Source organism: Melanotaenia boesemani, chromosome 9 (genome assembly GCF_017639745.1).
Source record: "Melanotaenia boesemani isolate fMelBoe1 chromosome 9, fMelBoe1.pri, whole genome shotgun sequence".
Classification (NCBI taxonomy): Eukaryota; Metazoa; Chordata; class Actinopteri; order Atheriniformes; family Melanotaeniidae; genus Melanotaenia; species Melanotaenia boesemani.
Window position 1 is genome coordinate 30786642 of NC_055690.1, and position 10748 is coordinate 30797389.

Here is a 10748-nt window from a genome sequence, read left to right on the forward strand (position 1 = left end):
TTTGGTTTTGACAAGGCTTTTCTAGGGGCCATCAGATGGCTCTATTTGTTGGTTCAGATGCCACAAACTTAGATGATGCTCAAAGCCAAGTAAGCATTTCCGTCCACTTACAGTAACACTCCCGCTGATTATAAACACAGTGTTTAATGAACCCAGCAAACAAATGGCTTTGGCCAGTTTACCAAAAAGTGGAATTGCATCAGAAGATGTTTGGTGGGCGGAGGGTGAGGTGGGGGTGGGGGGTACTCTCAAAGGTACCACTGTTTAACTATCAATAGTGGAAACTTATTCATACCCTTGCATTTTGTATCTTATAAAGGCCAACAGAGTTAATGTTTGAGTACAAGACAAACCCCAGAGGTATGATACTGGTCTTTATAGTGTACGAACGGTAAGAGTACAAAGAAGCACCCACTGTTGAGGGTACAATAGTAGTACTTTTGAGGGTACCACCACAGTGACAGTTGCTTGTACCCTTAAGATACGTTTAGATGCACCTTAGAGTACAACTAGTTGCTTTGTTTTCTGAGTTTAGATAGAAAGACAGACAGTATTAAAAAAGCCAAAAGGGAAATGGATCCTACAGACAATGAACAGGAAATTCCTTCAATTACAAGCTCTCTGCATTATGCAATTACCTGTCTTGGAATACTTCTTGGGAATGAGCCATTCCACCAGTCACGGATTAACTTGAATCCAACATGTCACCCAAGTTTCTCTTTTAGTTCCTAGTTTAGCTTCATCTTGTGTAATCTCCACAGAATAGTCTTAATCTCCAGTGTCATAACAAAACTTGTTTTTCAGTAAGTGTCACCTCATCACTCTTACATCCTTTAACCTTTTTGTTGTTGTTGTTTGTATTTTGGAGAAATCTTGTGGGTTTTCCTCTATTCAGTAGCACCGTAACTTCAGAGGTATTCTACATTCTCAGACCCTTAAAGGCTGGGCTCTTGAGTGGGCAGATATTTTCATCTTCAGAGCTCCCATGACAACATTTACATTATCCAGTTTAACAGCCGAATTAAGTTAGGATTTTTACTACCATGATCATTGCAAGGAAGCTTTCTCTTCCCAAGGAGAACCTCGAGCAGCTGAGACACACCAGACTGACCCCAAAAGAGAGGCAGTGCTGCCTCTAGGCATTAGCTAGCTGACCAACCAAAAGACATTGTTCACCACTACTGGTGAGCAGTGGGGGTACTGGTCAGCTGCTCAGTTCTTGTCATTTTACTTTTCATGCCCCTTTAACATTCAGTCAGTAAAAATAGCCCCTTTCTACTTGGATCAATTCGAGAACAAAGGTTTACTTTTAAGATCATGAGTTTGCTTTTCAGACTGGAGTTCCAGTGGTGCCTTTGCAGAAACCCTGAAGTGTCATGGTTTTTAATGGTAGAACTTTAATTGAAGTAACTCATTCTTCAAGTTAAACTTCAGCAATCTGGTAATCTTTTGGAAGACATAACTCTCTATCTTTTCCTTTCTCGCAATTTCCCACTGGTGCTAGGTTATCCTTGGCTGAGTCTTAATAATCCTCATATTATTTGGTATGCAGGGAGAGTAGTTAGATGTAGTGAGTTCTGCTATTCTTCTTGTCTTCATTCTACTTGTCCTCATTAGTACAGATAAACTTGAGACTGCTCCTGAGATCCCCAAACTAGCTCAAATAACCTGTTTGAGGGGTTTAACAAAGACAAAACCTTGTTATCACCACATTGCTACAACTGCACAATAGATCGTAATAGTATAATAATAATAATATAATAATAGTAATAGATTACCCAGGGGTTAACTTTGGTCATTAGCCAGCACCACATCATGTGATCTTGTCTTGATTCAGAGTAGGCATGTTCCTGAAAGTTGCCCCATTTCTGTTTTTCAGTGGCATGACAGTCGCAGACTTCTCTGGTAAGATATTGTGCAATGCTGCAACCATGCAATCAGTGTTTTTCACACGAATTCTCATGATGAGATCCAGACATCATGCCAAGGGGTGTCAGACGTTCAAGAGTCTATGTTGCCGTACACTGTCTGTGCATGTCTTCCACATTTAAGTTTTAATCGATGATTTGGAACTAAAATAATCAAAGCCTCTGTAAACTTGTATATTTTTTACTTACATGAGGGAGATATTTCCTACTCTTAGTACCTCTCAAAGGTGCAGTGCTGATCAGGAGTGCCCCCAGTCATCATCAAACCAACTGTTTTATTTATGATCAACAGTAAATCCCCAACAAATCCCCAAAATGCTGGGATAGGCTCCAGCTTACCCGCGACTCATAATGGACAAAGCGGTACAGACAATGAATGAATGAGTAAATGAAAAACAAACTGTGGAAAAAAATTATTTTACATTCATATATGTTAGTAAAGTCTGGTTCACTCATAGACATTATTCTCACCAAAAGGCCAGACAGGTACATACTTGGCATGTTCTGCCTAAGTCTTAGTGATCACCGTGGCATAGTCTTTGTTTGCAAGGGCACCAGGTTTAGAAATTTTTTTTCTCATTGCTTGCTCAAAAACTTCAGTGAGCAGGTTTTCTTGCTTGGCCTGGCATTCGTGGAGTGGCACAGAATTGGGCTTATCCCAAATGTCCAGGAGGCTTGTGTGTGTTTTAAGGAATTGTTCACTGCTGTGCTGGATAAAGATGTCCCTGTCAAAAAGATGAGAATAAAAAGAGTCCTGATCTGTCTGAGCTTATTTGCCAAAAATACACTCTATGGGGTAAAGCAAAATCTTCCAGTTTGACATCTGACTGGCAGTTTCACAGGGAAGTGAGACACTTATGCACTTAGTCCATTAAGCAGGCAAACTCAAGTTAATTCAAACAACTGACTGCAAACAGTTCTGACCCTAAATTTTGGAACACCATTAAAAATGTAAAATAGAAATATGCCTTTCCACCTGCCTACCGATCTCAATTAAAAATAAAGGCATTATTATCATTGACAAATCTAAATTAATAGACTACCTTAAAAAAAACTTTGTCACAGCTGGCTGTGTCTTTAGCAACAACTCCTGCACCCCAACCTGTTCTTCTGTCAACAAGGTTACTCACCCAGATCTCCCTCCCTCCTTCTTTCAAACAAGAGTTTGATGTATGGTGGACCAAAACTGCCAAAAGTAAAAATAAATAGAGAAAATTTAAAATGAACAAACTGATGTACCAATAAATTATGCCAAAAAAAATGTAAAAAGTAATTTTTCCATGAAGAAGCCTGTAAAACAGGACACAAATTTATATTTCTTTTGTCATTTTCAACAGTTTTAATTGAACTTTGTGTTAATATTCCTGTTTATTTACTTTTCCATGTAATTTTTGGTTCAGTTTATTTATTTATTTGGTAATTTTTTATACTTGTTTTTCTCCTTAATTTTCTATGTATTTATTTCTATATTATTTTTCTTTTACATTTTCTTATCCTCAAAATGATTTATTTCTGTATTTTATTTTCACCTAACATAGTCCCTATTCTGGACTATGGTGACGTTGTCTATAGGTGTGCCTTAAACACTCTTCTTCTCAAAAGAGATATAATTTACCACACTGCTATCCGTTTCATGACTGGGGCTTCTTTCACTACCCACCACTGCCACCTGTACTCTCTGTTGTACTGGAGCTTCACTCCAGTCTCACAGGCAAACTCACTGGTTATTATTCATCTACAAAACTTTAACTGGGAAATCTCAATTATACCTTGAGTCACTTTTGAATAGTAGCTCCATGAATCGCAGCCTAGTAGTGTTATTAATCTCCCATACCCAAAGTTCACACCTCCTTTGGTCGTTTTTCTTTTCAGTTTTCTGAAATTAAGTACATTTATCCCTAACTCTTTCTTTAAAGAATTCTTACAATCGTTGCACTTGTTTTTAGCCACTAACTTATTATTTGTTATTATTGTATTTTGCACTAGTTGTAGTTGCTAATGTATTATTTGATACTGTATTTTTTACACTTGCCATTTTTCTTTCAGTATAGTTTGTGATGTAATTTTGTTTTCCTTGTGTTTTCCTGTCTTCATTATTTTAGAGTGTCAGTCATTTATTATCTACTTATTCATTGTTTGCTGCATTTCTGTTTCTGGTTTTGTTTTTGTAGTTCAGCAGAGTGAGTCTATGGTGGCTCTAACAGCCAATCAGGTTCTACACAATGACTCATTAATTTGACTCAGGTGTGTTGATGCAGGGATACATGGAAAACCTGCTGGACTGCAGCCCTCGTAGGACCGAATTGAGTAGCCCTGGTCTATGGGGATTGACCGAGTGACAACCTCCGCCGGTAAAATGTGAAGCCTTTGCAGAAGTGCAAAAGATTGCAGTTTACCCCTCATCTGCTAGAGGCTGGCTCCATCCCCATAGACTCCCATGTTAAAAAGACCAACTTCACAGCAGAAATAAACACGTTTAAAGCCTGGTACAAAAATGTATTTTAGAATTAATAGGTCAAGTTTACTTTCATTACAACTGTGAGGGGGGTGAATTTTTTTTTCTAGCTCATCCGTTTAGATGTTTAATCTTGAAATTCTGCATAATTAGGGGGCGTGTCCTTTAGATTGACATGTATCCAATATCCATGGCAAGAAGGAAGAGTGCAGCACAACCGCGGTTTCTAGCCTTAGCTTTAGCTTTAGCCCACCTACCTCCATTAGCTGGTTAGCTACCATTAGCTCTTAGCTACAGGCAGCTCGGAGTTTGATGGGCGTCAATCATCCACCCCCACCTTCACAGTCCACCACTCAGCTCCACCTCTATGCCCATTTTTGGATTTTCCGGGAATGACGATCTGCATAATGCAACCAAGATGGCGATGGTGGGAACCGCCCGATGAGCTTAAATTCATCTCTTTAGAAACCTACGGGTGAGACTCCGTCCATCTGTTATATACAGTCTGTGGGGATTGACTCTGTTTTGGAGCCAGCCCCTAGCCGATGAGGGATGAACTGCAATTTTTTGCACTTCCACATAGGCTTCACATTTTACCTTGGCAGGTTGCCGCTTGATCCAGACAGAGGTTGATAATAATAAAGTTTCTCTGCTTCACAGTTAAAGAGGATGTTCTGCGCAGGGCATGGGGAAAAGGAAGGTGTTTTTGATGAGCTAAGGATATATTTTGACCAGGGTTACTCGCCTGCAATTCTGCAAAAGCACATAGAAGCACCTGTTGCCATGGCAACGGGGTGCCGCCATCTTGGATTTCATTGCCATTTGAACGAACTAGTTTGACGGGATTCGTGCAAATTATTATTCTCATCATTGAGCTCAGGACACAGGAGAAGAGTTGCCATACTTATTTCTAGTATGCTACTTTGTTGAATATATACACATCTCTAGGAGGTAATTTTTTTTTTTTATTTGTTTTATTTATTTATTTATTTATTATTATTATTTTTTTCAGAAAATGGTAGAAAATGATGATAATGTACACAAGGATAGATTAATTTTTGACATTTGGGAAGAATAAAAATAAAATGAGTGATTGTGAAATTGGGATAATAGACTTAAATGACCCTGCATCTCATCTGCAGAGATCTGAACACATCACACCAGTTTTAAAATCTTTACACTGGCTTCCAGTCAGTCACAGAATAGATTTTAAAACCATTCTGATCATTTACAAATCCTAGAACGGTTTACATCCAGAATAAATCTGCGACATGTTCAGAGAATATAAACCTAGCAGGGCTCTTAGATCCAAGGGTTAGGGTGAGCTAGTCCAGACCAGCATCCCGACTAAACATGGAGAAGCAGTATTTAACAAGTGGAATAAACTACCATTGGAGATTAAACTTTCACCAACTGCAGACACTTTTAAATCCAGGTTAAAAACATCTCTTTTCTCATGCGCCTATGTATGAAACCTGCACGGTAACTTTTTAACTCATCTTGCTTTTAATCATTTTAATGTAATTAAAATGCTTTCTTTGCACCAACTGTAATGCTTTTATTGTTTTAAGCACTTTGAACTGTCCTGTACTTGAAATGTGATATACAAATAAACTTGCCTCGCCTTACTTTTCTGTTGAATTTGGCCTACAACCAAGGAACATTACATGGAAATTTAATTCCAGTTTACATCATGATTCTCAATTTAAAAAAATAAATTAAGATAAATTAACTTTTAAATAGACTTCAATGACTACTGCAGTGTCTCGTCTTAGATCCTATGGGAAACTTTAAAAGCTGTGCCAAGAGGGAAATTAAAGCATTTGCATCACAAAAGAACAAAATAAAAGATAAAGAAAAAGAGGACATGGAAAATAAATCGAAAGCATTAGAAAGACAGCAAAAACTAAGGTCAGAGGAAAATGTACTAAAGGATTTTAAAAGAATAAGGAAAGAAATTATTTAGCTACACAGGAAATTAAGAAACATTCAAACATCTCAGTTTTAATAGTCACATCATTAATTACCGAAATCTAAACATTTCTTTTTAAAGGTTCATCATTTACAAGTGCCACCCTTGTCCCAGTCTGTGCCCGGGCCCCTCATTAAAAATTCTCTAGACCCACCACTGGATTTCTGATAAGGCTCAAGCAGCAGGACTGAGGTGGACTTTTAAATGTAGCCACTGGTAAAATGTTCCTCTTGAGCTTCTATATGATAGATAGGTCTTATCTCCTCATACTCCACATATAAAGGTGTGTGTATATGTAGGACATGCTAAGAAGCGTGGCTCTTGGAGCAAGTTGTGGCTGTGACTGGTCTTCATTAATCAGTAATTGTAGCCTGCAGTCCTTTGTGTCAGGTTTGGCTTCTGGAACATTTTGACTGGTTGATTGGTCCCACCAGCTGCTGCCATCTGAGTCACTGGGAGCTAAGTGGGAGACTGGGCTCCTATTATTTGCTTGTAGCGCCGATGTTTACCTACATTGGTTGGTCAGAGAGGGCTTGTGGACCTAAAAGATGGTGGTGGTGGAGTTGCTCACCATGGTTGTTCTTCCCCCTCGTTTGCTTTATTATTTGCAGTTAGTGTGGCACATTGTGTTTGGCACAAATTGTATGCTTTCTTTGCATTTTTTGGTTTGCATGTGTGTGTGTGACATGGATGAGTATACTGAGTATATAAAAATGTATTTTTATTCATTAAATAAATATTTTTATTTCTTATTTGAGCTAAATAAATGCTGTGGCCGTAGGTAAAAGTCTGTGTTTCAATTACTGGTCAATCTGAATTATTAAAGCTCAAGAAGATTATTTAGTCCCAAGTCCATTAGAGGTCCCAAGATACTTTCAGGAGGTTGACAGATCATTGTAAAAAAATATATACATATCTATAGCCTACATTTATCAAATAAATTTGTACTTTTTTATCAGGGCTGTCAAAATGAATGTGTTAATGCAAAGAGATAAATCTGTGAAATTAGAACATTAATTTCATGAACATCTGAAGTCAGGGTGCATAGTGATGTGATGGTTAGCAGCGCAGCCTCATAGCAAGAAGATCGCTAGTTCAAGCAGGTTCGAAGGTCTGGGAGGGGTTAGAACTGTGGTCTTTCTGTGTGGAGTTTGTATGTTCTTTTATGGGCGGGTTTTCTCTGTACTCAGGCTTTCTTCCACAGTCCATGGAGGGTTTTTAATTTAACTTTCTTGCAGCTAGGTGTGCAAAATTTACTGGTCTCCCATACCTCATAATGAAATAATACATAAAAGCAGAAGTAAAAAGCTAGCCGACAACAATAGGCCTTTCTTTGCATCTAGCTCCTCAGAATTTATCTCAAATTGTTAAAATTATTATTCATCCTCACTTTTTGCCTCTTAGAGATCATTTTAGCTCCACTTTAATATAAATGTTAAGCAGAGCTGCCAGATCCTTAGTGACACCAGCAGATGGTGTTGTAGACCTACAAAGAGGAAGGAATGAAATCAGGACTCATACTGGATGCTTTTGTTGCTCCACTCAAAACTGTATAGATGATAAATGAAATATTTTGATTTTGAGTCATCCAAACTCTCACAACATGCGTGCACTGGTGTTGTCATTGCAGGGGAACAAAACACTGCTGAAAGGTCGACGTCTGGATCAGCTTCAGCTACATGCATTAGTCAGAACTCTTGGTTCTGGTTTGGATTGGGTCGATGCCAACATGTTCATTACTTCCAGAAACTCTCACCGTTAGTCAGCAAGACTCTGCTTGTTTAAACCCACATATTAAAACACCCATCATGAGTGGTCATGTTTCTACCAACTGGCAAGAACACTGAAAGATTACAGATCATTGGTTAAGCAATGTTGGGAAGGTGATTTCCACCCAGCTCTTAAAACAGTACAATTGTGGGTTTTTTGCAAAGTCAAGTGAAAAACAGTGCAAAGAATTGTTACCAAGAGTTTTAAAAATGTATCAAATCAGTCCAGAAGAGCTGTTTCCCTTCAATACCTTTGCACACAAGTTTCCAAGGCACTTGGAAGGTTAGCTGCATGATACTATGGTGGAAAATTAACTTGACATCTGTCTTTTTTCTTCAAGTAATCGCAGACTGAGTCCAGGATGTTATAATCAGGGCTCTGCACCAGCTGCTGCAGGACTCATTGTTCCTCTTCTTTCTTGTATGTTTGGGTTTATTTTCATGCAGCAGAAAAAAAATGTAGATAAACTTGATGACTGTCTGATTACATTAATCTAAATGTTCTGCATATAACAAAAGTAGAACAGTGATCTACAGGAAATGTACCTTTTTCAGTGGTTAACATTTGTCTGTATCATTTGGTAAAAGCTTAAGTTAGTCATTTTAACTTAAATTATTCACATTCAATATAATTATTATTCTAACAAATAATAGTGCCAGACCCACACCATTAACACAATAAATAAAACTGGTACATCTGCACATTCAAAAGTGGTCAGTTGGCATGGGGAAAAGAAGGATAGGTTACCACAGGAAATGTGAAATTAAAGCAAACATATCTATTGATAAACAGAGACCTGGGGCATAATATAGTTTGTCGAAATGGTGTTGCTGTAGTGTGACTTCATCAGCAGGCGCAGGGCCGCGAGCAGATCTGGTACCTAGACCGTCTCTCCCATTTGTTTATCGTTCAGCTGAGAAGGAGGAAACTAGCTGTTCATGGTTCACGTCAGCACATATTTATCCAAATGTGTTGTTTTTGGACGCGCTAGCTAAAGTAATCAACATTTATCAGTCTCATGTCACTCAGATCCATGTCACTGTCACATGAAGCTGAAGAAGGAAAAATGTTGATAAAAGTCTATTTCAATCAAGTATTGTTTGCCTTTATTTCCTACAACTTTTCAGTATTAAGGGTATGTGCTGCCAGCTGTAAAATCTACCTCTCATAAGACAGCCATGCACACATCAGTGAAGACGGATCAGGTTCAGATATCTAGTAAGAGTGAAACAGCAAAGGAAGCAAGGGGACGTCTGTTGATGTTGGAGAGACAGGGCTGATCATTTGTGTGGTAAGAGAAATTGTGAACAGGCTCTAAAATACAAATCAGAACAGGACCTTTCTCTAACAAAGTAGCTGACAGGTGGTAGAAGTGATTTATAGTTCAGATATGCAGGGGCGGGTCTAGAAATGTTCTGATGGGGCGCCAAGCAGGGACACTGGCCAGTTGGCACAAATGAGATTTTTTTTAAGGCCTTGATTTTATGTACTACTGAAATGATTATTACAACTAAAGTGATCATCTAATGTAAAAACACAAAGAAAAACCTAAGTGAGCACTGGCCTGCTCTTTCTGTCGGTACGATACAGTAAAAACAGGCAAATTTTAGGCATAGTTGAGAATGTTGATTAATTATAATGAATTATTTTGTAAGCTGTGATTAATCTGATTTAAAAAAAATTGACTGTCCTAATTATAATTCTTTTATATATTTACAGATTTGGTGAATTTGTGAAAACAAATTTTTGACTGATTTGGATCCGATGTACAGAATTCTGAGCTATATTAAACTGCAGTAAACTTCATGTGTAGATGAGCAATCAAGTGTTTTCATCTAAAGTTTTTTGTTTCTTAACTCCTGACTTAAACTGGGACAAAATGTAACACTTAATGGGTTTCTTCTGACATATAACAATGTTACCAACCACTGACCACACTTCAGTATTTAGGTGTTTGGAGCTCAGACCTAATCACTTCCATCATAAACAGAGCTAAATGTTGGAGTATGGGTAGATGTAATGTTCTCCAGGTCAAGTTCCTGCAGGTTAGGATTTGCCGCTTAGTGCTAAAACACACTAAGACACAATCAGGATACAAATTGCAGGTATTTGGTCATAATAGTGTTGAAAAAAGTTACTTTAGGACATAATGATGATGATGCAAGATGATTGAAGTTATTATTCTTTGAGGGTTATTTCTTCACCAGAGTTCAAATAGTCCATAATTCATTGTAGAACCAAAGGACTAAAATCAGCAGATCTACAGGAGAAAGTTAATGGGCTAAATTCTTCCTTGAAGACTCATCCAAATCCATCCAATCATAGGTTTTCTGAGTCTTTCCAGGTATGTTTTTTAGTTCAGACAATGATCAGAGAGGAACAGATTGTCTGTATGTAGGTGTATGATAGGAATTGTGGACCAGATTATGAGGCTTTCCTCAGCTTTGGAGGGAAAACCCTGATCTACAACCTTCCACCTCCCTCTCGTGTGGACTCAGCATAGAGAAATCCTTCTATTTCCAGACTTTTGAGATGTTCGTGCTGTCGGACTTGGACCTAGTGTCCAGTTTTGGATTATTTTGCTCCACAGGTGTGTGGGGGGTTCCTGGGACATTCATTTCTA